A 25,270-nucleotide genomic window follows, 5' to 3' on the forward strand; every position below is an offset into this window, starting at 1 on the left:
TTCACACTCTACACTGATAAGGCACCTGCAGGAATCACCAAAAGCCCAATTTACCCCCTGCTACTCTTTTGTTCAAGGAGAATTCATTTTTCTATTGCACAGATATATCTTGTGTACACTGCAGTGTCGCTATGAGAAGTGTGGAATGGATGCAGTAGTTTGGGTCATGCCAGATGGAGTATATCTGAGGGTACTGAAGGAACTTAGGGAAGTTCCGATGGCTCCATTGGCTGAATTTTTCAGTGCTTCTCTAGAATTGGAGAAGGGCGGATGTGGTCCCTCTCCACAAAAGAAGTAAGCAAGAAATAGGGAATTACAGGCTGGTAAGTCTGACTTCTGTGGTAAATAAATTAATGAAAATGCTTTTAAAACACAGAATAGTGACGTCGCTGGAATCCAGTGGATTACACGATCTGAGGCAATACTGGATTAACTAGAGGCAGGTCTTGTTAGACAAATCTGATCAATTACTTTGATTGGTTGACCAGAGAATTGGATAGAGGGAGGGGGCTAGGTGTAGTGTATTTAGATTGTAGTAAAACTTTTGACAGAGTTCCACACAGGTGCTTAATAAACTGAGTACCCTCGAGATGTGCCCCAAAGTGATGGACTGGGTCAGGAACAGGTTGAGTTGAAGGCGACAGAGGGTAGTGGTCAATGGAGATCGCTCTAAGGAATTGGGATATTACCAGTGGTGTGCCTCAAGGTTTGGCTCTTCGGCCTGTTCTTTTTAACATTTTTGTAAGCAATATTACTAAAGGGCTGTCAGGTAAGATTTGCCTCATTGCAGCCGATACAAGAATCTGCAAGAGTAGACACCCCTGATAGTGTGACTAGCATGAGGATGGACCTAGTGAAGCTTGAAAAATGGTCTGAAATTTGGCAATTAAGATTTAATGCTAAGAAATACAAAGTCATGCATTTGGGTTGCACAAATCTGAGGGAATGGTTCAGTTTAGGGGTGAAGAACCATACCAATAGAGCAGTGGGGCATCTTATAGGGCACTGGTGTGAACTTCACATTAAAGGTACATTTTACCATAACCCCCTTATAATATATGGTGAGCCCTCCAAAACTCCCTCAAAACCTACTATTCCCACCTGTGTACCACCCCAATAGTCCTTATAGCTGCAGATGACACCTATATTTTCCATCATATAGTGGTTAGAGTGATTGACTCTTCCTCTCTATGGCTCACTAGCCCACTCATTAGGCTATTTATTTATTTCGTTTTCTAGCCCGTTGTCCCCAAAGAGCTCAGAACGGATTACAGTTTTAACATAGCTCAGAACGTCTAAGTTCTATCCAGGATGTCCTGGGAAAGGTTTGATTATCACCACAAAGATGTCCAAGTCTAAATCTGCCCAGAGCATACTCCCCCCCCCCCCTTTTTTTTTACTGCAGGTAGAACAGCTCGCAAGAAGGCCAGAAAGACAGTTTCAAGAATCAGCACTTGGACATCCTGGAAATTAGGACGTCCATGTGCCGATTTATGCCATTTTTTTGGACGTCTTAGAGTTTTGAAAATGCCCTTAATACTGTTCCTGAAACTGAGTCATCAGGTTTGTCCATCTGTTTCTGCATTGTTTTTAGCTATTATAAATAAAGTTCACAATACATTGCCAGATCATCTTATCTGTATGCCTAAAATAAATTTTTTTAAAATAATAGTCTAACAGACCTAATGAAATAAACTGCATTAATATCAGTGCAGCGGTTTACTTTTGGATCACAGAACACATAAAAAATCAACACTATACCAGAAGTGAACCACTGCGCTAATCTCAGCACAATTAGCATAGAAATGCATGCTAATAAGCTGCGCATGGAATTACTGCTGATACAGCAAATTGTGCTAACGATTAGTGAATTTATTACTTCCCTATTAGTGGTGAAAGTTTGCTTCCTCTTCAGAGGTGAAGTAGATCTTTAAGTTGCTACTGGAAGCTAATGAGAATTTTAAAATTCAGACTGTATGGGGACTCTGAAATGGGCTGGCCTAACAAAGGCCCCGAGGCTCCCGGATGAAACCGCGTCCAACCTAATCCTAGCGGCACACAGTTTGTGATACACTGGTCTAGAATATAGGTTTTGAAAATAGCAAATTGGAAAGGTTTGACAAGAAAAACATCTGCCCCTTTATGCCACTTTTTGGACATTTTTCTCTTTTAAAAATAGGCCCCACAGTTAATGAAATTAGTTTATTTCCATTTTAACTCATTGCTTCTGGTTTACCACAATTTATTTCTTCTGTTTTCAGCAGAAAGTGTTACTTTGCTGCTTTTCGCATATAGTACAAAAGTAAAAAGACTGCATTAAAAACTGAAATGTGATCCTTAATGCATTTTTAATACATTGGTCTGAAAATCAGAGTTATATGTTGTTCTCTCCATGCTAAATGAATTTAAAGCCCCCTCCCCCCCCTTTTACTAAGCCGTGGTAGAGGTTCTACCGCAGCCCAGGGCACTAAATTCTCCAACGCTGCTCCGATGCTCATAGGAATTCTCAGTGGCAGAGTATTTAGCGCTACAGACTGTGGTAAAAACCTCTATCGCGGCTTAATAAAAGGAGGGTTTAGATAATTACTGTAGGCTGTTTGTTTTTTTATCTCTCTCTTGCTCTTTGCATGTATATTATAAACCTAAATTAGGCCCCCTTTTATCTAACTGCACTGGCCGGCAAGGTAAATGGTCCGACGCTCATTCATTTCCTATGAGCGTCGGAGCATTTACCTCACTAGCCAGTGTGAAAATGCTTTACCATGACTTGATTAAAGGGGGCCTTAATAATAATAATAATAATGATAAATTCACCACAATATTGATATCAACTGTAGTGTCGTTCTATGCAATTCTTTTTAATGGTCAATAAGGATGTGCACAGGAAAAATAATTTTTGGGTAGTCGTGACCATTAAGATAAAGCAATGAGTTTGTTATTTTGTCATTGGGACTAGCCAAGAAAAGTTTGGTTTTTCCCGTATTGAGTTTCAGTTTGAAATTAATTTCTACTGTTCTATCTGAGTCATAATAGAAGATATCTGGTTTAAAATTTCAGTGGTAAAATTATTTAGAGGGATTAAAATAGAAATGTAATCTGCGTATATATAAAATTTTACATTTAAACTCTAATAAATGTCCTAAAGGGGAAATGTAGATGTTGAATAAGGTAGGCAATAGCGGAGAACCTTGGGGCAAACCAGATGGGTTGCTCCAAGAATGAGAATAGTTACCGTCACAAATCACTTGATAAGATCTTTTCTTCAAACAACCTTGAAACCAGTTCCAGACCTTCCTGAAAGTCCTATTGTATCTAAACAACTCAACAATATTTCATGATCTACTAGATCAAAGACACTACTAAAATCTAGCTGAAGAATTAAGGCACTAGTGCCTTTGCTAAATAGACCATGAAGATAATCAAGCATTGAAGTTAAGACGGTCTTTGTACTATATCCTCTTCTAAATCCTGACTGATGGTCATTGAGGATATTAAATTTATCCAAATAACTTACTAATTCTAAATTAACTAAACCTTCCAGTAATTTGGTAAACAAAGGAATGCTTGCTATGGGTCTATAATTGGATTTCATGGCAATTGATACCTTCTGATCTTTAAGAATAGGGGTAACCAAAATTTGACCTAATTCATCAGGAAACAGTCCCTTAATCAAAGAAAAAGTAGCCCATTTAAATAAATCTGCTTTAAAAGTAGATGAAGCATTTTTCATTACGTTTGGGGGACAATTGTCCAGCACACAGTTCGATTTGACATATTTATTGAACAAGTTTTGCCAGTCTGGGGCTTGGAAATGATCCCAGGACATATCAGCCCTTGAGCCATCTTCCAAGTAACTAAGTTGTGAAGCATCATAGTTGCAAGTAGGAGATTGTAATGTTGCTCTCAAATCTAAAATTTTATTATTGAAGAACTCTGAAGAGTATCAGGAGATGGCGAGCATTCATTATCCGCTTTTAAAACCAGTGTAGTATCGGTTAAGTTATTAACCAGTTTAAATAATTCTCTACTATTTATCTTGGCTGACCCTATTATCTGTGCATAATGTTTTGAATGTTTTTCTTTAATCAGGAGTTTATAGTTCTTTAATTTAAGTCTCCAATTTACCTTGTCCTTCTCCCTATTTGATTTCAACCAAATCCTTTCCAGTTTTTTAAATTCCTGTTTAAAAACCAATAGATCAAACCATTCATTGGAGGATCTCTGTCTCTTTTTATACATTTTTAATGGAGCTATTTGATCTAATATTTGCTTACTAAACTTTTTCTAACTTGTTGGAAAATTTGTGTCCTCACTTTTAGGATTTAGCTCATAATGAGACCAGAATTCTGTTGGATTTATACTTCCTCTATTGGTACACTTCCCCCTCCCTATTCACGGTTTCAGAGTTCACGGTTTTTATTATCTGCAAATTTTTTGGGGGGGAGAAAAAGCATAGTTTAGGGCCTTCCCACCTCCCTACAGGACTTAAAATGTCTAATAGCGCTATAGATTACTCCTTACCTGGTGGTCTTTTGGGGCAGGAGTGATCTTCCTACGCTTCTGCCCTGTGTAGATCACCAATAGGAAATGGCTGCTGTGAGCTCTCAAGAGAGTACGGTAACTCATGGCAGTGATCATGCACACTTGCCTTACCACTTTGCCAAGCCATGTCATGCTTTGTAAAACTGTTTGCCATGCTGTTTTGTTGAACCATATTCATCATGTTGTCTCACCGTTTCATGTTTTACCATATTATGTTTCACTATGCTGTTAGCTATGATTTGCCATCTTGTCTACGTTTACCATGTTATCTGTTACCATACTATGTTTGAGGATGCAGCACCGTGGTTGGAGCCACAGCCCAGGCACCCTGAGGTGCCCACACATGCAGGCCCACACTGCTCCTTGTGACCCTGGGAATGCCACCTGCTCCCCCATTGCCCCAGGTACATTAGATAGACAGTGAGCCCACTGGGACAGTCAGGGAATTATGCTAGAGTACCTGAATAAATTCATGTAAAATGTTCTGAGCTCCAAACCACCTCTACCAGGCATAGAAAAACACACACCCCATTCACTTACTCCCCAATCAAAGAAGTAAAACGGAAAAAACTATACAACGGACTACTGGCCACTCAGGCAGCGAAGATAGACAACCAAGTCTCCAACCTATTGACAACAACCCCAGACTACAAGATGTTCAGAAAGGAAATAAAAACTATACTCTTCAAGAAATCCCTTAATAAAGCTTAATACCATGATAAAGCTTAACCCCCCTCTTACCATCCCCTCCCTAACCCCAGATCCTACTTTTCCCTCTCTTGGAAACCTTCTCTGATCTAACGTTGTAACCCTTCTTCCATAACTCTTTTTGTAATCTGCTTTGAACCGAAAGGTAATGGCGGAATAGAAATCTGTAATGTAATGTAAAATTGAATAAACAGCTGTATAAAAGTGCAAATTTTAAATGAAGTATAAGTTATCTTTTTTAAAGCAACAAGTTTTTTTTTAACATTTTATTGAAATTTTTCAAATACATTCTTTTATAGACTATTACCAATCTCAAGAACTAATAATCAACACGTGCAACTTATGCTCCACTTCTTACACAGAAATGACTTCAAGTACAGTTTTGTTGTCAGATACGTACCAACTAACCAATGATTTGTTTTAACCTATGTCGTTTCTTTTCCCTTTTCAGGTTGAAGAAAAAACTACCAGATCCAGGACCTAACCGGTCAGGTATTTGTGTGTCTCTGTATTTGCCTATGTGTCTGTCTTTCTGTCTGTATATCTCTCTGTATCTCATTTTCTATATCTCAGTCTCTTTTATTTTGGCAGTTATCTTCATTGACTTGCTGCTCTCTTGTGTTAGATACCAACTTGAATGATCTGCAGGCCACCTTCTCTTAGATGTCTCCTCCATAGCCAGGTACCGGGAACCCAGAAGAAGCAGAATCTACCCCTTAACTATAAAAGATCAATAAAAGAAAATATCTTCCTGCTCTATAATGTGTGTACCCTAAACTTAGTGGGGCTGATATTCAGACCATGAGAGACAGCCCAGCTAGTTCCCGTGGTCAGTGGTGAACCCGGATATTCATTGCTGGTGCTGTATCCTATTGAATTTCTAAGATAAGTGCAGCCGCAGTAGATGTGGAGGGGCATTTTCAAAACATACTTCTAAGTCTGATTTGGATGTGTGACGCTAGACATCCAAAGTCGGCAATAAGGAAATCCATATTTTCAAAAGGCAAACCGCCATAGGTCTAGAAATAATTTTTTTTTAAAAATCCTCTATCTGGATGTCCAGGCAATTTGGATGCCCAGACCACCAGCACGTCTACCACATTTTCGACAAAAAATTTGACGAAGTCCCAAATGCCCAGAACGTTCATTTGGATGTGGGAGGGAACTGTCTTGTAACAGACTGGCCACCCAGACAAGGCAACAGAGCAGTGGGGCATCTTAGAGGTCACTGCTGTGAACTTCTTATAAAGGGTGACAGATAAACATCTCACCAGAACTTCCGTGTATGTTATGGTAAGCCCCCTAAAACTTACTATACCCACCTGTCTATAACCCGGATATCCCTTATGGCTGCAGGTGGTACCTATATGGCAGTAGAGTAGGGTTTTGGGGTTTTTGGGTGGGCTCACATTTTCCATGAATGTAGTGGTTAGAGTTGCTTATGGGACTTGCAACTCCTCTCTATGGTTCACTAGCCCACCCATTAGGCTACTTGAGACACCTGGGTGCAGCCTAGTAGGCTTTCCTATACCAGGTGCTGATGTTCTGAAAACAGGTATGTACTTTATATTCTGATCTTTGTGGGTGTGTGGGGGTTCTTGAGCACTGGGGGGGGGGGGGGAATGTGGGAGTGACTAACCGTGATGCAAGCACTGGTCATCTGGCCAGTTTGGGCATCTTTGTGGCACTTAGACCTTTCTAAAACAGGTCTAGTTTCAAACGTATACGTTCTGTCCAGAATGTCTTGCAAAATGTTTTATTATCGCAGCAAGACGTCCATGTCTAACCCGCCCTTGAGATTGCCCAAAGCCAGCCCATCGTGCTCTGAATGTACAGAGGCTGGAACACCTTGCTAGATGTACAAAAAGACTGTTTTGACTGTAACTGTTTTGGTTATTGGAACTTGGATGTCCTGGTAATTAGGACATCCAAGTGCTGATTTAGGCAGGTTTTTGGATGTCTGGATATTTTGATTATGCTTCTCATAGTCAGCCAAGCCAATATTCATTGGATGGCTGGAAAAGGCATAGTGGCCAAAGATAGGCCTGCTTTTTAGACGGGTCTACCTGGCTGCTAGACCTAGCTAGTCAGCCAATGAATATTGGCACTGACTGGCTATGTCACAAGACATAACTGGTGAATGGCCAATCTGCTGACTGGGATATTCAATGGGAGATAACTGGCTATCTCCTGCTGAATATTGGCAGTTAACCGGCTTAGTGGTAGTTAGCCAGCCAGGAGCTGTTCCTGGCCAGCTACATATTGGTCAGAGTATTTTTATGTTCTTCTCTACTTATTGTACGATAATCATATGAACCAGTTCTGTGGGCACTAACCCCCAAGGTGGACCCTAGCATCCGGTAACTATGATTTGGGTTATTCTTCCTAATGTGCATCATGGTTTAAAGGTGACTGTCCTGTGTTTGGGGTGTGTTGAGCAAGCCAGTTGAGACTGTTGCTGGAAAAAAGGGGTTTCTTTCTCCTACATGTTCTCCTGTTTGAACTATTTAACAAGTGAAGTAGGAACCAAACTTATGGTGCTTTAAACCTTAGAGAACTGCGGAAATTGACTAAAAGCTGAAGTTGCTGGAATGAACATGATATGGCTAACTGCCTAAAGTGTACAAGCTGCTGCACTAGACATGACATATATAGCTTTTACTATCGATTGAAGGAACCAGGCGAAGAGGGTGACTTGCAATCAGATGGCTGGACATGTTAAAAATAACCATAGGGATGATCCTTATTTTTAGTTTTGTAATTCATCAAGGTGCTAGAACTTGAACCTGAGTCAATGGCACCTAACTAACTACCGTATTTTTCGCTCCATAAGACACACTTTTTTTCCCCCCAAAAGTGGGTAGAAATAAGGGTGCGTCATATGGAGCGAATATACCCTGCCGCAGAGAGAATTACACCCTCCCTGGTCCCTGGACCCTTCCACCATGCACCACAGCTCTGCCTGTCTGGTTGAATGAGTGAGGAAGCTAAGATGGTGGACGGGATGGTGGCGCTGAGTCCTTGCCGCTGATCTCGCCTTCCGTCCGCGAAGAACTCAGAGGAGAGCACGAGAACAGCCACAACCACTGGCCTCTACCAATAACTTCCAGGGCAGCGGACCGGGTCTACTGCTGTCCCGCTGCTCAGAGAGGAGGCGGAGCCCGAGGATGAAGAGCCGCCAGCCCCTGCAGCTGCAACTGCCGGCCTCTACCCATAACGTTCGTGGCAGTGAACCAGGACCGCGGCTGTCCCACTGCTCGGGGAGGAGGCAAAGCCTGAGGAGGAAGAGCTGTCAGCGCCTGCAGCCGATAGAGCCCCCAGCCAAAGCAGCATACCAATGCCAGAGTCCCCAAAGCCGACTCGGGCTCCATCTGCAACAGCTACACTCATCAACTTTTAAAGTGGATGGATCACTGTCATTTTTCCCAAGGTAGGGCAGTGTTTGTTTTAACTTAATTTTCAGTGTTTTTAGTTTTTAGATTCAGTCCTAGTTGTATTGCCCAGGTTTGTCATTTCTTGCTGTGCTATATTTATTTTTTCGTGGCTATAAATCTGGTTTATTCATCTGTTGTCTGGTTTTTATTAGGTTTCACTTCTTGAGGTAGGGCAGCATTTGTTTTAACTTAATTTTCAGTGTTTTTAGTTTTTAGTTTGTCCTCGGCTGATCTTTGTATTGCCCTGGTTTGTCATTTCTTGCTGTGCTATATTTCGCTGCTATAAATCTGGTTTATTCATCTGTTGTCTGTTTTCTTTATCAAGTTTCACATCTTGTGATCATAAATTGCTTTTGGACTTCAAGGATTTTTTTCCACAAATGCCAAAGTTGGTCTATCATGTCTTAGTATGTAACCCATACCTTCTTGTGTTCTCTCATCAACTTACAACTTTATGCACTCTTCTTTCACTCATTAAGTTTCTGTTCACCATTCATATACTAAGTTTCTCTTATCACGTACACATTCACATGTTAAAATATTCCTGCGAGCTTTGCTGCATTGGGATGTACTAAATTATGACATAGCTACAGACATAGGGGAGAGCAGTCATGGTATGTTATCAAGTAGGGCATTATGGTTGCCACTGTCTGCTTTAAGATCTAGTAATTTAGTTCATCCAGCACAGTTAAGCTCACCAAGATTTCAGTGTGGCTATGTACTATTACATCTGTTTAATTGGATGAGACCTCAAGAAGATTCCTTAGAAGAAAGTAGTTCTGATGAGGTTATGATGAGGGTAACTTCAGTATAAATAATTTTTTCCTATTGTGCTGTTAAACACATGAGGATAATGTTCTCTGAATTTGAACTCTTAGATTTATGGAATGTAGTTGTGAAGAATGGTGAAAAAAATATATATGTATATGTATATATACATAAACTTTTTAAATTTATGTTTTTTATATTGTAAACTGAATTACAAATAATTGCAGGATGCAGAGCCTGGCAAGAAGTGTGGAGTTGGGTGCAGAGCCTGGCAGGGAGTGAGAGGGGCTGGGTGCAGAGCCTGGTATATATTAGTACACAATTTAGTTCAGAATGTTTTTTTTCTTGTTTTCCTCCTCTAAATCTAGGGTGCGTCTTATGGTCAGATGCATCTTATGGAGCGAAAAATATGGTAACTAACTAGCATTTACTATATGTTACTGATCTCTTGTTGGCTTTATACAAATTCTTCCCTTGTACATTAAGTCTGGAGAGGAGGAACTAATACATAAACTACTACAAATATATTTGTGATAAGAGAAAAGAGCAAGACTATCAATTAAATCTATAATGACTCTTTGAAGACTGGTTTAGACCTATTAACAATAGCATAGAGCAGGCATGTCCAACTTCGAACAGGTTGTGATCTACTTTTTCCGGCCAAAAGTGCCGGTGATCTACCACCATGAAAATTAAGTTTCAAATTAAATTTTAACCCAATAAAGTTGGAGGATTCTTCCCCCCCTTTTTAATGAACAAAACAGAGAAACGAAGATCCAGTAAGAAGTGCGAGGGGAAATGGAAAGTACATTTTTTCTTAGTTTTATTGAGTAATAACTTTCTTTAACTGTCTTAATAATTTTCTTTAACATTTATTGCATAATTTGTGTTAAATTTAGATCGAGTATTGATCCAGGCTGATCTTGCACAATCTTTAATATTTCGCCCTTGCTCATTAGTGAGACATCTGAGCCTGCATTTCATCCATCAGCTTTTTGAAGTTGGGTGAATATTGTGTGAGTGCCAGTCTCAGGGAATCCTGGAGATGTTCATCTGTCATGTTGGAATGTTGTGTACTGTTTGTCATTTTCAAATGGGAAAACACAGATTCACATAAATAAGTTGAACTGAAACAAGAGTGTACAGCTTCACTGCATCTTCTCAAGTTGGGAAATTTGTCTCTAGGCACTAGCTTCCAAAACGATTCTTGCTTCACACGGGTCTTGAGAAAAATGTCATTTGTAATGGTTAATATTTTGTTTTCAAGAAATGGCTTGTTCAATGAGTAATTTTTACTGATAGCAGCTGCAGTTTCTTTAATGTCCACATCTACTTTGAATGGTTATGACAAGTACTCCACAACTGTTCCAATTTTTTGGAAGTCACAGAATCTATTTTCGAATTCCTGGATAACAGAACAGATTTCTGTCATATACTTCTCATTATGAAAAACAAAATTTGGATATTGTCCCAGATGGTCCTGCATATTAGGAAAATGATCAAAAGTGTTATTTGCAAGGTCAGTCATCATTAGCTCAAATTTGCTCTTGCAGGATGAAACTGTACTCATCTCGTCAATGCATTTGTTTTTACATTGTAGTTCAAGGTTTATATCACTTAGTTTGTCTGAATAGTCAGCGAGAAATACCAGATCACATCACTCCTCATCTTCCAACTCTGCTTGGTCATGTCCCCTCTCCTTCAAAATTCAGCAAATCACAAAATCTTTGCAGAACTGTGTGCAAAATTATTTCCGCTGCCCCTTCATCAAGAGTAAGATTGAAAAGTTGTCTTTGAAGTGATCTTCCACGAACTGAATTTACAATTTTGAAAGTGATGTCCATGACAGTCTTTGTATTGAGTCTCTTGCTTGCCAGAATTTGCTGGTGAATGATGCAGTGGTAAGAGAGAAAATTTGGGAAGTCATCATGCTGTCTACAGAGGGCTATGAAATCCTAAGTCATTGCTCTTGTTCCATCAGTAGTGATAGAAACAAGTCTATGCAATGGAAGATTACACTTTGTCACAAAAGAATGGAAAGAACTGAGTATTTCCTGACCAGTAGTTCTCCCTTTTAAAGAAATCATTACAAGTAGTTCTTCTTTAACCCTAAAGTCTTCAAAATGACTAGTAACTAGGCTATGTCTCATGTCTGTAGATTCATCCAGTTGGAGTGAGAAAGCAACACAATTTTAAACATTCTCCAACAATTGTTCAGTTGTGTCTCCACACATCTTTTCTATTCGCCACACGACGGTGTTTCTTGACAATTGTACATCTTGAATAGCAGCTATGGTCTCTTTCTTATTTTGAAATCCTTCAAAAAGATTGTCAGCTACTTCAAGAAAACAAAATTACAAATTCCCCTTCAGTGAAAGGTTTGCATTTCTTTGTGATCAGATTGCTGACCTTGAAGGATGCTATGGTTACATTGACCAAATGAATGTGATCTTGGCTTCACCATCAATTGTTGCTGAGTAGTCAATTTTGATTTAAGCTCTTTGAGCTTCAGTTTATGAATTTCACTTTTAGATGAAAACTCAGCATCAAACTTATTGCTATGCAGAGCCTTATAATGACGTTCTATATTACCCTTTTTGGGCAAGGATACTGGGGCGTTACAAATTAGACAATAACACTTGTGTATCACCATGATGAAGAAGTAGTCCATTTCCCATTCATCATGAAAGTGGTAAGTTTTGCTCTTCTTTGGAACACATCTTCGTTGTACTGGGGTGGCTGGATGTAAGAAGGCCAAATCTGCTGTTAGTATAAACACCGGCTGAATCTGGTCCAAAACTGTCATTGTCCCAAAGTATTAAAGATTAACAGGAATTGAAGACCTCTTGATGATGTGCAATACAAGGACTAGAGATGCCAAAACCACACATGCAGTTCTAAAGTAAAAATAGGAATTCATCATACTGGCACCAATAATCAAATACCGGCAAACAGTCGTCAAAAAAACTCAAACACCTGGTCCAGCAAACCAGATAAAATCAAATACCGCCAAACAAGTTCAAATACCACCACACGCGATTTAATAAATTCTGCACACAGTGTAGAATCAACAAAAGGCAAGGCGAAATACAATTGCAGTGTAGAATCAACACAAAGGCTAGGCAAAATAAAATTGCAGAGGCAAGCAAAAGTCATAGTGGTTTGAACCAATTTGAAAGCAAGGCATAAGCAAGTTAGAACAAAATTGGAAAAGGCCGCCAAAATCACCAAATTCTTGGCACTTTGTTGTGTCTGGTCTAATGAAAGCGAACTATAAAGCAACCAACGACCAGCATACGGCACACTAATATGGTAAGTGTATTCAGGTAAAGCCCGGGCGAATGGATATCGCTTGGTATACTGTATAACACACTTCTAAGGGGTGTTGGGGCAGGGGCAGGAATGGGTGATTCTGAGAGGCAGGAGACCAGATATGATGCCGGGCCTGTGGCGTACTGTTGCAGGGCACGGACTATTGGCATGAACATAAGAACATAAGCAATGCCTCTGCTGGGTCAGACCTGAGGTCCATCATGCCCAGCAGTCCGCTCACGCGGCGGCCCAACAGGTCCAGGACCTGTGCAGTAATCCTCTATTTATACCCCTCTATCCCCTTTTCCAGCAGGAAATTGTCCAATCCTTTCTTAAACCCCTGTACTGTACTCTGCCCTATTACTCCCTCTGGAAGCGCATTCCAGGTGTCCACCACTCGTTGGGTAAAGAAGAACTTCCTAGCATTCGTTTTAAATCTGTCCCCTTTCAACTTTTCCAAGTGTCCTCTTGTTCTTTTATTTTTCGAAAGTTTGAAGAATCTGTCCTTCTCTACTCTCTCTATGCCCTTCATGATTTTATAAGTCTCTATCATATCCCCTCTAAGTCTCCTCTTCTCCAGGGAAAAGAGACCCAGTTTCTCCAATCTCTCAGCGTATGAGAGGTTTTCCATCCCTTTTATCAAGCGTGTCGCTCTCCTCTGAACCCTCTCGAGTAATGCCATATCCTTCCTAAGGTACGGAGACCAATATTGGACGCAGTATTCCAGATGCGGGCGCACCATCGCCCGATACAATGGCAGGATAACTTCTTTTGTCCTTGTTGTAATACCCTTCTTGATTATGCCTAGCATTCTATTTGCTTTCTTAGCGGCTGTTGCGCACTGTGCCATCGGCTTCATTGTCATGTCCACCATTACTCCCAAGTCCCTTTCTTGGTTGCTCTCATTCAATAATATCCCTCCCATCGTATAGTTGTACCTCGGGTTTCTGTATCCAACATGCAATACTTTACATTTCTCAACGTTGAACTTCATCTGCCATCTCGCCGCCCATTCCCCCAATTTGTTCAAGTCCCTTTGCAATTCTTCGCATTCCTCTTTAGTCCCAGCTCCACTAAATAGTTTTGTATCGTCCGCAAATTTTATTATCTCACACTTCGTGCCTGTTTCTAGATCATTTATGAATATATTAAATAGCAGCGGCCCTAGCACTGAGCCCTGCGGAACACCACTCGTGACCCCCATCCAGTCCGAGTAGTGGCCCTTCACCCCTACCCTCTGTTTCCTACCCGCCAACCAGTTTCTGATCCATCTATGTACGTCTCCGTCCACTCCATGGTTCTTCAGTTTCCGGAGTAGACGTTCGTGAGGCACCTTGTCAAAGGCTTTTTGGAAATCAAGGTATATGATGTCTATGGGGTCTCCTCTGTCCATCCGTTTGTTAATTCCTTCGAAGAAGTGCAATAAGTTCGTTAGGCACGATCTCCCCCTGCAGAAACCATGTTGGGTTGTTTTCAAAAGTTCGTTTCTTTCCAGATGTTCATCGATGTGTTCTTTAATCAGTGCTTCCGTCAGTTTCCCCGGAACCGAGGTCAAACTCACTGGTCTGTAGTTTCCCGGGTCACCTCTTGATCCCTTTTTAAAGATGGGCGTGACATTGGCTATCTTCCAATCCTCCGGGATCATGCCTGTTTTCAAGGATAGGTTGCAAATTTGCTGCAGTAGTTCCGCTATCTCCTCCTTTAATTCCTTCAGAACCCTGGGATGGATTCCGTCCGGACCCGGGGATTTGTCAGTTTTAAGTTTTTCTATCTGCCTGTGTACATCATCAAGGCTCACTTCCATGGATGTTAATTTTTCTGCTTGATTTCCATTGAAGATTTGTTCAGGTTCCGGTATGTTGGTTGTGTCTTCGTTTGTAAATACAGACGAGAAGAACATGTTGAGTCTTTCTGCGACTTCTTTCTCCTCCTTCACCGCTCCCTTCCTGTCTCCTTCGTCCAGCGGTCCTACCTCCTCCCTAGCTGGCTGTTTCCCTTTAACATATCTGAAGAACGGTTTGAAATTTCGTGCCTCCCTGGCTAGCCTCTCTTCATACTCTCTTTTGGCTTTTCGAACCACACGGTGACATTCTTTTTGATACTTCCTGTGCTCCTTCTGGTTCCCTTCAGTTTTGTCCTTTTTCCATTCCCTGAATGAATTTTTCTTATTGCCTATCGCTTCCTTCACTATTTTAGTCATCCATACTGGGTCTTTTGTTCGACCCTTTTTGCACCCCTTTCTGAATCTGGGGATGTGCAGATTTTGTGCCTCGCTCACTGTGTCTTTGAAAAAAGACCAGGCATGTTCTACTGTTTGCCATTTTTTGGAAGTGTTCCTAAGCTTCTTCCTTACCATTTCCCTCATTGCTTCATAGTTTCCTTTCCTGAAGTTGAAAACAGTAAGCACCCCAATACACCCGCAAGCAAGATTCCTGCAGGCAGGGAAAAAAGACAGACAAAGGATCAGCAGTGGCGACAAGCCCTCGGCAGACAACCTGCCGGCACAAGCTCTCTCCTAGCGACGGGGCGAGCTGCAGGAGAGATGGAGCCAAGTGGGGCTGGTGATCTACCTCTGACCCCTTCGAGTCACATGTGTGTCTCTCCTACCACTTGCTGCAACCAAGCAGAGGTCCCAACCTGATCCCTGTGGTGTTGGTCTCTACAAAGCAGTGAAAATGTACACAGTGGCGTACCAAGGGGAAGGCGGGATGGGGGGGAGAGGTCCGCCCTGAGTGAACACTCCAAGGGGCTGCACAGCTGGCTGGATGCAGAACCACCTGCGCTGTTCCAAATGGCACCTCAGCGCGTCTGCCATACTTTGAGCAGAGTTGGCAGCTACGCTGATGTGAACGAAGGTCCCTCGATGACTGTGCCATCTACCCCCTCTGTTCTGAAAGAAGTAAGTGACGTCAGGGGGGTGGACCAGCAGCCGCAGTCATCGTGGGATCTTGCCGTAACTAACTGCGTCTGCTGGCCCAGCCCCCTCTGATGTCACTTACATCTTCCATCCAGAGCAGAAGCAGTCATTGCGGGACCTTTGGGATGGAGAAAGAAAGGAGCATAGTAGGGTGGTGAAAGGAGATCGGGGTGGCACGGAAGGGTGTGGAGGGTGAGAAAGGGAGTCAGGGTGGTATGGAATCATGGTGAAGGGTGAGAAGGGGGTCAGGGTGGTATGGAATCATGGTGGAGGTTGACAAAGGGAGATAGGGTGTTATGGAAGGGTGTGGAGGGTGACAAAGGGGGGTCAGGGTGGTATGGAATCATGGTGAAGGGTGACAAAGGGGGGTCAGAGTGGTATGGAATCATGGTGGAGGTTGACAAAGGGGGGTCAGGGTGGTATGGAAGGGTGTGGAGGGTGAGAAAGGGGGTCAGGGTGGTATGGTAGCCTGGTGGAGGGAGAGAAACGAGCAGATGCTGATGGAATTGCAGGGAAAGAGACATAAGGGGGAAGGATACTGCATGGAATTGGGTTGGAGGGAGAGAAAGGGGGCAGATGCTGATGGAAAGGGGGAAGGGATAGGAGAGAGTGAAATGCCAGACCATGTGGGTGTGGGAGAGGGAAGGGAAGAAGAGAGGAGAGATGCTAGACCATTGGAGGAGGGAAGGGAGAAAGATGGATGCCAGACTAATGGGGGTGAAGGGAGAAATGGAAGGGGTATGCAAAAAGTTTCTAGAACGGGAATAGAAAGAGAGAAGATGCCATATAGAAGGGGCAGAGAGAAGGTAGATAGTGGATGAAAGGAAGAGAGTGACAAAATGATTAGGAAAGCAGAAACTAGAGAAGACAATGTAGAAAAAAATTATATTTATTTATTTATTTTTTGCTTTAGGTGAGCTGCATCGCTGTTTCTGTGATGTTGCATTGTATGCAGAGTCCAGCTTCTTGGTGCTTCTGTTTAACCTTTGTCTACGTATTTTTATTCTATCTCCCCATTTACAAAACCGTAGAGCATTTTTTAGTGTTGGCATCTGAGCTATTACCACCGTTGCTAAAAACCACACTACAGTTTTGTAAAAGGGGGAGGAGTTAGTTTGTGATTACATACTAGGCAAAGGTTTTTTCTGTGTTCTGTGTGTTCGAAAAGACATAGTTTTCTGTTAGGATTGACTGTTGAGCAAGGGACATTGACGCCATTTGTGAAAGCTTCAGGTTTGAAAATAATTCTACATGCAAAATGACACCAGCGCAAGGTTTTAAAATTATAACCAGGATTTATTGAATTATTGATTCTATTTTCCCATTATTAGATCAAAAGAACAGCATAATTGCTTACGTTGCGCTCATGGGAGATCATCATCGTGGCCAAAGGCTGGCCTTCTCACAATGGTCTCGTTTTTCTATCTCATTACATTCTATTATATAACTTTTGGTTTAGTGACATCATCAAGTTTGACGACCAATAACATTTCTATGGGTGGTCTTAAAGTTTAGACAAAGAAACATTCCTCCATGTTTAAAAGTTATACAAAGTTTTCAGAAAATTACTTTTGATTTCTGAATTAACATTATAACATTCAAGAGAATCTATAATTATTAACATGGTGCTGAGAAATTCTCAGCCGTAAAGGAAAAAACTCTTCCTAAGCTGACAGATTCAAATTGCATGGCCTTACACAGAAACCTTACTCTGGAGGAAGGGGGGGGGGGGTAAATCCCACTCTCCTCTCCCTGAAGCGTGGGCTTCCAATGCCCCCCTTCTTCCTATTCTTGAGACTGACTCTAATTACTTCCAGATGTTGTGCTCAGGATTTTTCCTTAGTGTTTCTTCAGGTTTAAAATATATAAAATATTAGAAATTAAGTACACACCATTCTTTCATATATCTCTCATATATCAATCATTCCTTCGTTCATTCGGGGCCCCTTGCACACATTCATACTTAATACACGTTATATCTCAGTTTGGAATATGGAGTCTAATATGCTCTTCCTAACTGGCCTAAGCACATCTGTTATCAATTAGAACCACGAGGCTAAAGGCGGGAAGCTGAACAAAGAACCAGAGAGGACAAAGAACAGCAGGGAACCAAGATGGAGTTCTTAATATCTCTATGCATGTATGTTACGCTTTACCTAATTTCCTCTATGATCTGGCTTAATAGCAAAGTACATAAAGATATTATTATGCTTTCCCTTATATTAATCCTTAGTGTGTTTTTCTCTGGCCTTAGCTACATTATATTTAAATTTTTATTCACCTGTTTTTCCGTACGCTTCTATTTGGGCGCGGTCCTTAACTAACAGATGTTTGTCTAACTAGAATTACCCAGAATCATACGAAAAACTGGCCTTTTGTAGAAAAACGTCCACAAAAATACTGCATTATCACCCTAACATCCATTCCAATATCGTCCCATAAACAGCACGCTGGCCACGAGCCACGACTCACTGTGTAGGATTGATCTGTACTAGTCTGGCTTGTTTAGTTTTACAATGGGTTTATTGATGTACTGCTCACTGCAGTATGTAAGATGCTGCCTTTTCCTAGATATTCATGTGTGATGTGTGGATTGTTACTAAAAATCATGTTTTTCATACAGATGGGGGGGGGTGTGTCAAAAAATGATGGGCCCCAGGTGTCACATATGCTAGGTATGCCACTGGCTGTACACTCCTGTTTCGGTTCAACGTATGTGTGAATCTGCGTTTTCCCATCTGAAAATGACAAACGAAACACATTGTTCCAACATGACAGATGCACATCTCCAGGATTCCCTGAGACTGGCCCTCACGCAATATTCATCCACCTTCAAAAAGCTGGTGGAGGAAATTCAGACTCAGATGTCTCACTAATGAGCAAGAGCAAAATATTAAAGATTGTGCAAGATCAGCCTAGATCAATACTCAATCTAAATTTAACACAAATTACTCAATAAAAGTTAAAGAAAGTTATTAAGACAGTTAAAGAAAGTTATTACTCAATAAAACTTTAAGATAAAATGTACTTTCCATTTCCCCTCGCAATTCTTACTGGATCTTCATATCTCTGTTTTGTTTTTGCTTAACAGCTGATCACAACCAAGTAAATGAACACTAGGGTCTGGATTCTGCAAAGTGTGTCCCGATTTTAAGCAGCTGTAGGCATCCTACAGCGGTCTTATCAGCCAATCGGGATGCACGTTTAAAAAAAAAAATGCTCCCCAGGCAAGCCGCCTATATTGAAGGTGCCTCTGGGAGACTAGGGAGGCCCGCAAGATGCCTAAGCTCACCTAAGGGCCTTAGGCGAACCTAGGCGGCCCTACGCATCTCCCTAGTAGAGCGAGAGATGCTTACAATGTAGGCCAGCAAAATGGGCACCCTCCTGGCAACAATCATTGGGGGGAGGGGGCGAGACAAGCGGACGCTATACCTATTGCAGCAGGGAGATCCCATGCCCCTCCCGGGCATCCTATACAGAATCCAGGCCTAGCTGTCCAAATATATAGTTGAATGTCTTGACCAACAGGATGTCCAATCCTAAGGATACCCCATTTTCATTCATAGAAATATTCAAGTTGAAAACAGCAAAATTCAGGCCATTGGGACATGGGAATGGCTATCATTGTGATTGACTGACCACACAGACATGCCAACAAATCAATGTAACACCTTAGAGGGCTGCAGTGACTTTACATTAGGGGTGTCAGAACATATCTCATCATAATTCCCTTATAATTCATGCTGAGCCCTCCAAAACTCCCCGAAAATCTACTATATCTATAGGTCTACCACCCCAATAGCTTTTATGGCCGTAGGTGGCACCTATATAGCAGTATAGTAGGGTTTCGGTGGGCTTTGGCACTTGGACTTCCTGGTAATCAGGATGCCCAAATGCCGACATGACAGTTTTTGGACCTTTTTTTTTTCATAATGAACCCCAAAATCTTCCTGGAATTGCAGCATGATATTGTTATGGGTTTTGAGGTGCCCCCACTTCGAGGAACCCCCCAGTATCATAAACACTCACTTCTTAGGCCATCTCCCTGCAGAACCCTCTATCCCCAGTCTCACTTGGGATCCATGATGTCTTCTAGAAGCAGAAGTGATACCCATTTGTTCCTGTTGTAAAGGTCCTGGGTTAAAAAATGGCCACCATGACCCCTAGTGGTAATCTCACAGTATTAACCCTAGGGTTCAGACTACCAAATAGGAGTCTTGTGCTGGGGAGATCATATGTCAGAATGTGTTGATGCTGGGGAACATCACTTTTGAAGGAGGGATCAGTGTTACCAAAGGGAAATTTGTATTAGGTGGGTAGATCGGTTGGTGATGCTGGGCTTGCTTTTTACATTTGTCCTTTTAGCAGACACTTATGCAAGCATAGAGGCAGGTGTTAGTGCAGTGGTTCCCAACCCTGTCCTGGAGGAACACCAGGCCAATTGGGTTTTCAGGCTAGCCCTAATGAATATGCATGAAGCAAATTTGCATGCCTATCACTTCCATCATATGCAAATCTCTCTCATGCATATTCATTAGGGCTAGCCTGAAAACCCGATTGGCCTGGTGTTCCTCCAGGACAGGGTTGGGAATCACTGTGTTAGTGGATATTTGTTTGGATTTTTTCTGCTGAGATTTCTCTTGGTAAAAAGGAGAACGAATACCAATGTTGTTGGTCTACCCTCACCACTCCCTCTCCACATGCTTATCATGCTGCTTGATGTTGCATTTGGTGTGGATCCCCTGTCTTAAATTACAGTTTTTTCTTAAATGGTTTTTCCACATGCCTGCCCACCCACACATACAGTAAAAGCTACCTTTTATGTGTGGGATGCTTCTAAAACAAGGGCCTTTAATATATCAGCCTCTGAGAGGATAATGGGAAATCAGAGTTGATGTGTGGAAGAATGCAGGCTATATTTACTATAAAGGATATTGCCTGTGGCTGTGATTTTGGATTTTATCCATTTATATCACAATTTTTCAGTCCAACTTTTTTTTTCAATAACTGTAATTGGAGGTCTTAGCACAGTCCATGTTTGAATGTCCTTTGGTAACTTATCTGGGTATAAGCTCTCTGTGATGTTGAAGACATTCTCAGTACACAGCGAACGTACATAAGAATACATAAAAATGGAATATTCTAGAATGACTGTGGAATGTGATATTTTCCTCGTTGTTGTAATTATGCAATTCCTACTAAAGTGAAATGATTATTCTGGGAGTCCATTGTGGTTGCAATACTGTTGATAGACTAGAGATGTCAAAGCAGTTTCTTTTTTGTCAGGCTGAATTAATGCTCAACTGAGGATTACTTTGGTTAAAAAGCAGAGACTAGGATACTTAATTCTTCACTAATCACTTCCTCGCCCTAATGAACGAGATGTAAATCTTCACACTTTAGATTTTTTTGTCCTGCTGTCCCATCCATGTTGGTCATAATTCACTTAGGTACCCACTTCTTTAATAAACACATCTCCCTAATTTTGGGGTCCTTTTATTAAGGTGCGCCAACCGGTTTAGATTGCGCTAAATACTAAGATGCCCATAGGACTATAATGGATGTCTTAGCATTTAGCACGTGCTAATCTTTAGCGCACCTTAATAAAAGGACCCCTTGGTACTGAATAATTTGGCCAAGGAAATGTATTTAATTTGCCAACATCTGTGGATAATACTAATATTTCCGTATTCATGTCAGTGGCATGTGTAGACAGAAATATTTGTGGGGGTGGCAAGGCCAAATGACATTTCTACACATTATACCCTTCTCCCCACCCCCTTCTCATACTTTTCCTTCTTTCCTTAAGTCTACTTTGTTCTGTGTGTTGGATAAGGGGGTATAGTAAATTCTAAATGAACAATATGAGACATCTGACCTTCTATGCAACCAAAAACCTTCCCATTCCAGCCAGTTTCAGCTACAATCACCATTATAATTGATAGCATCTTTCAACAAATTCTTCTGTGTGGGAATAGAGTCTGAATTCTTCAGAAAACTGGTCAAAATGTGCCTTTCTTTCAAGATGATTTTTTTTAGCATGTATAAATTTCATAAATGCAATTTTTAAAAAATGGTTAGAATCTCAATTTAAACCCTGAAGTTCCACTTCTGTATCACAAACACCATAGTCCTCAACAATGCAGCTCTCACTCAACTTGTGGTTATCACCTCAGGAACAGCACATACTCCTTCAATTACTAGACATTTTACTTAACAAAGACAAGTGTTTGTATAGTGACTATGTGGAAAGTACTAGGCCTAAACTAAACTAAACTAATCTAATCTAATGCATAATTTATTAATTGCACTATGCTAAAAAGGTTCAAGGCGATTTACATCCAAAGAAGCCGTAAAATCTACGGGAGAATACAAAAGCAATCAGTAATTAAAGTAACATTATACCATGAATATTACAACAAGTCATAAAAAAGTTTCCAAATTTTTACGAAACCTTAAGTAATCGATATCAGTCCTAAAGTGAACAGGTAGATTATTCCAAATTGTAATAGCAGCGTAAGCAAAAGAAGAGTTGAGCTGTCGTTTGAATCGTACTCCTCTAATCTGTAGAAAATGTAGTACAGAAGTATCACATAATCTGGTGGAAGAATGCAAATGAGAAAAAAGTGGAGACATTCAAGATAATGAAGGGAATAGACTTAGTTGATAGAGACAGGTTGTTCACCCTCTCTAAGGTAGAGAGAACGAGAGGGCACTCTCTAAAGTTAAAAGGGGATAAATTCCGTACAAACGTAAGGAAGTTCTTCTTCACTCAGAGAGTGGTGGAAAACTGGAATGCTCTTCCAGAGGCTGTTATAGGAAAAAACACCCTCCAGGGATTCAAGATAAAGTTAGACAAGTTCCTGCTGAACCAGAAAGTACGCAGGTAAAGCTAGGCTCGGTTAGGGCACTGGTCTTTAAACCAAGGGCCGCCGCGTGTAGCTTTAAAAAATGTTCTTAATGTAATGAGACCATTTAAGGCTCTGATCCACATAATTAGTATGTCCAGTGTTTGGGTCCTGAACATTAGGACATTAGCTATGACCTGTCACTGAAAGCCCAAAAACATCAGTTTGAAAAACGTTTTGGTACCTCATTGGTATCAAGCATGGCAGGGGACTTGGAACCTGACACTCAACCTCTTAACATGTAAGCATTGAAATTGGTGCCGAGTGCATCAACACTGCATCCAGAATGTCAGGCATCGGGGTTTTTACAGAGGAGTCTAAATCATCTTCATGTATGCCTTGAGCATCGAGGGATGCGGCATGTAAGAAAGCTAAGAAGCAGAAACATTTTTCCCCTTCTAGGCATAGCACTGTAACCTCTCAAAGGTGACCAATTGGAGTTCAGTCTCTTTTATTAAGATTGACTCGACACGATCGTGTTTTGGCCCACAAAGGGCCTGCCTCAGGAGTCTAAAATGTGACATGTATCAGCATTCTCTTCATGAAAAAGAAAATGTAATATATCTAAAACAAACATATATGGTATACATGCACAACAATAAGTCAAAAAGAATTTCATATATAAAACAATCATAAAACATAAAAATGAACATGGATATTTTATATATAACCCATGTAAATAAACTAAATAGTTAAAAAATGTTATTACATTTATAATCACTTAAAACATTAAAACGGAAATGCAGCTATAAACAGCTATTGCTTGCTGTAATAGGTAGCTTTATTATACCTTGGGGCCCCAATCAGACGCCTTTGTTTTCCACAAAGGGTCCTCTTCCTTTCAGAGCAATGGAAGTTTCTTTGTGTCTTTGCTGCCTGTAAAGTGGCCCATCACTGTGTCGGTATATTGTTTTTCTTTTGTAATAGTTTACTTAAGCTATGTGACTTTTTATGCTGCAGCTTTGTTTTGGGTTTTCTTTGCAATTAGGCTACTTATACAATGAGAAATAAAAATTGAATGATTTAAGCCACATGCTAAAATCAAACCATGCCCTGACATATTTCTGTAGTATTCACCAGCACCGGCTATATGCATTAAAATTAGAAATAAATTTATCACTGCCTGCAGAACTGGAGCAATTTAGCAACTGTTTTCTTGACATTTTAAAACATTCATTTCCTGTACAACACCCTTTTAAGCTTACCACTTGCTATATTTTGCAGCTGTAGGGATTCAGTGCATGATATATACACATGTGTGCGCAAGGTTTCCCTCTGTCTTTCTTCATTATAATTCATTTGTTTTTAATTATTAAAGGTAAGTATTTGAATTATAAATATTCTAGTTATACATGAATAGGCAAAGCAGGCATGTACCCTTTGGCAAAATTCTTCCATTATCCATAATCCTGATGCCTCCTGCTTACAATTGTCAACAGCCTATTGTTATGTCATCTAAAAAAATAAAACCCAACAGGCATTCTTTTAACTAACTCCCTTCTCCCCGTTAAAGCATTGAACTCCTTCTCAATATGTATAGAAGATTTCTCCTTGAACTGAGATGTCATACTTGTCCCAACTATAAAAAGGCACTGCTGTCTTCAAGGCATTTCAGTATCTAAAACGCTCTCCAGAAGCCTTCCTAGGTCTCCCATCTAACCAGTCTGGATGTCACAAATCATAGCACAGATGATGCTTTCTAGTAAATCATTAACATTGTCAGAAGCAAAGTAGAAAAGAAGAAGAAGATGAAGAGAAGGCCTTTCACTGCTGAGGGAGAACCTACAAGCACTAGCTCTGGCATTTCCTTCAGTCAGTTTCCTCGCCAGAAAACTGAATAGAAAAGGATTATTACTGTCAGAAAATGTGGCATTTCTTTCTGTGGCTCCAGCAGCCTTCTCCTCTTTGCTTTGTGCCTCAGGTTCTATCTGATTTGGCCTTTACTTGGATTATGACACCATGAGACTTCATTTGCAGTCAACTAAAGGCTTTATAACTGCTTGGCCAAATAACGCTTATTTGACAGATATGGAACAAGGTGCATCTGTAAGCATAAGGTGTTGCTGTTATGAAAATATTGGGGCTGCTTCTATCTCAGAAAATAGTATAATTTGAATGTTTCCCTTTTGATAGATTGCATATGAAATGTAGTAGTTAACAGAGGACTGTGAATAATATGGAAAATTTTAAAGTCATTCACCGGGGAAAATAGCTCTTTGAAAACTGACCATCTCACAGTGAAAATAGTAGTGCTGGGGGATGGTCTTGAGCAGCCTACATTTTGCAGGTTTACCTCTCATATTCTTAACCTGTAAAAAGAAAAAAAAAAAAAGGGGGTTTGGAATAAGAGATTGTGATATTGGTTTGCAGAAATTCCTAGAGGAAAAAGCAGGGCTGGCATTAGGGGGGAGCAAACAGGGCAGCTGCCCTGGGCCCCGTGACTCAGGAGGGCCCCCTGTGAACCAGCATGTCTTCCCCCTTCTATCCGCACCGGTCTGATCCTGTCCTTACCTTCCGTCACTGACAAATCCATTTTTTGTTGCAGGAAGTCTCCAGCCACGGCAGCCAATCTGAACAGCTGCCTACGCCTCCCTTCCCTGCTTTCCTTTGCCCTGGTCCTCCCAGGTGGAAACCAGAAGTTGCATCATTCACGGACCGTGGCAGAAAGAAAGCAGGGAGGG

At 41.0% G+C, this 25,270-nt stretch overlaps 1 long non-coding RNA gene across 1 annotated transcript in view; it reads left to right on the forward strand.

Annotated features, from left to right (window-relative positions):
* The window catches only part of LOC117363503, a 165,078-nt gene that overhangs the window by 25,059 nt on the left and 114,749 nt on the right, over window positions 1-25,270 (forward strand). Inside the window, exons 2-3 of the long non-coding RNA XR_004540077.1 lie at window positions 5,702-5,742; window positions 5,842-5,932. This is a non-coding gene — a long non-coding RNA (uncharacterized LOC117363503). The remainder of the gene's footprint in view (window positions 1-5,701; window positions 5,743-5,841; window positions 5,933-25,270) is intronic.

Source organism: Geotrypetes seraphini, chromosome 7 (assembly GCF_902459505.1).
Source record: "Geotrypetes seraphini chromosome 7, aGeoSer1.1, whole genome shotgun sequence".
In the NCBI taxonomy this organism is placed as follows: domain Eukaryota; kingdom Metazoa; phylum Chordata; class Amphibia; order Gymnophiona; family Dermophiidae; genus Geotrypetes; species Geotrypetes seraphini.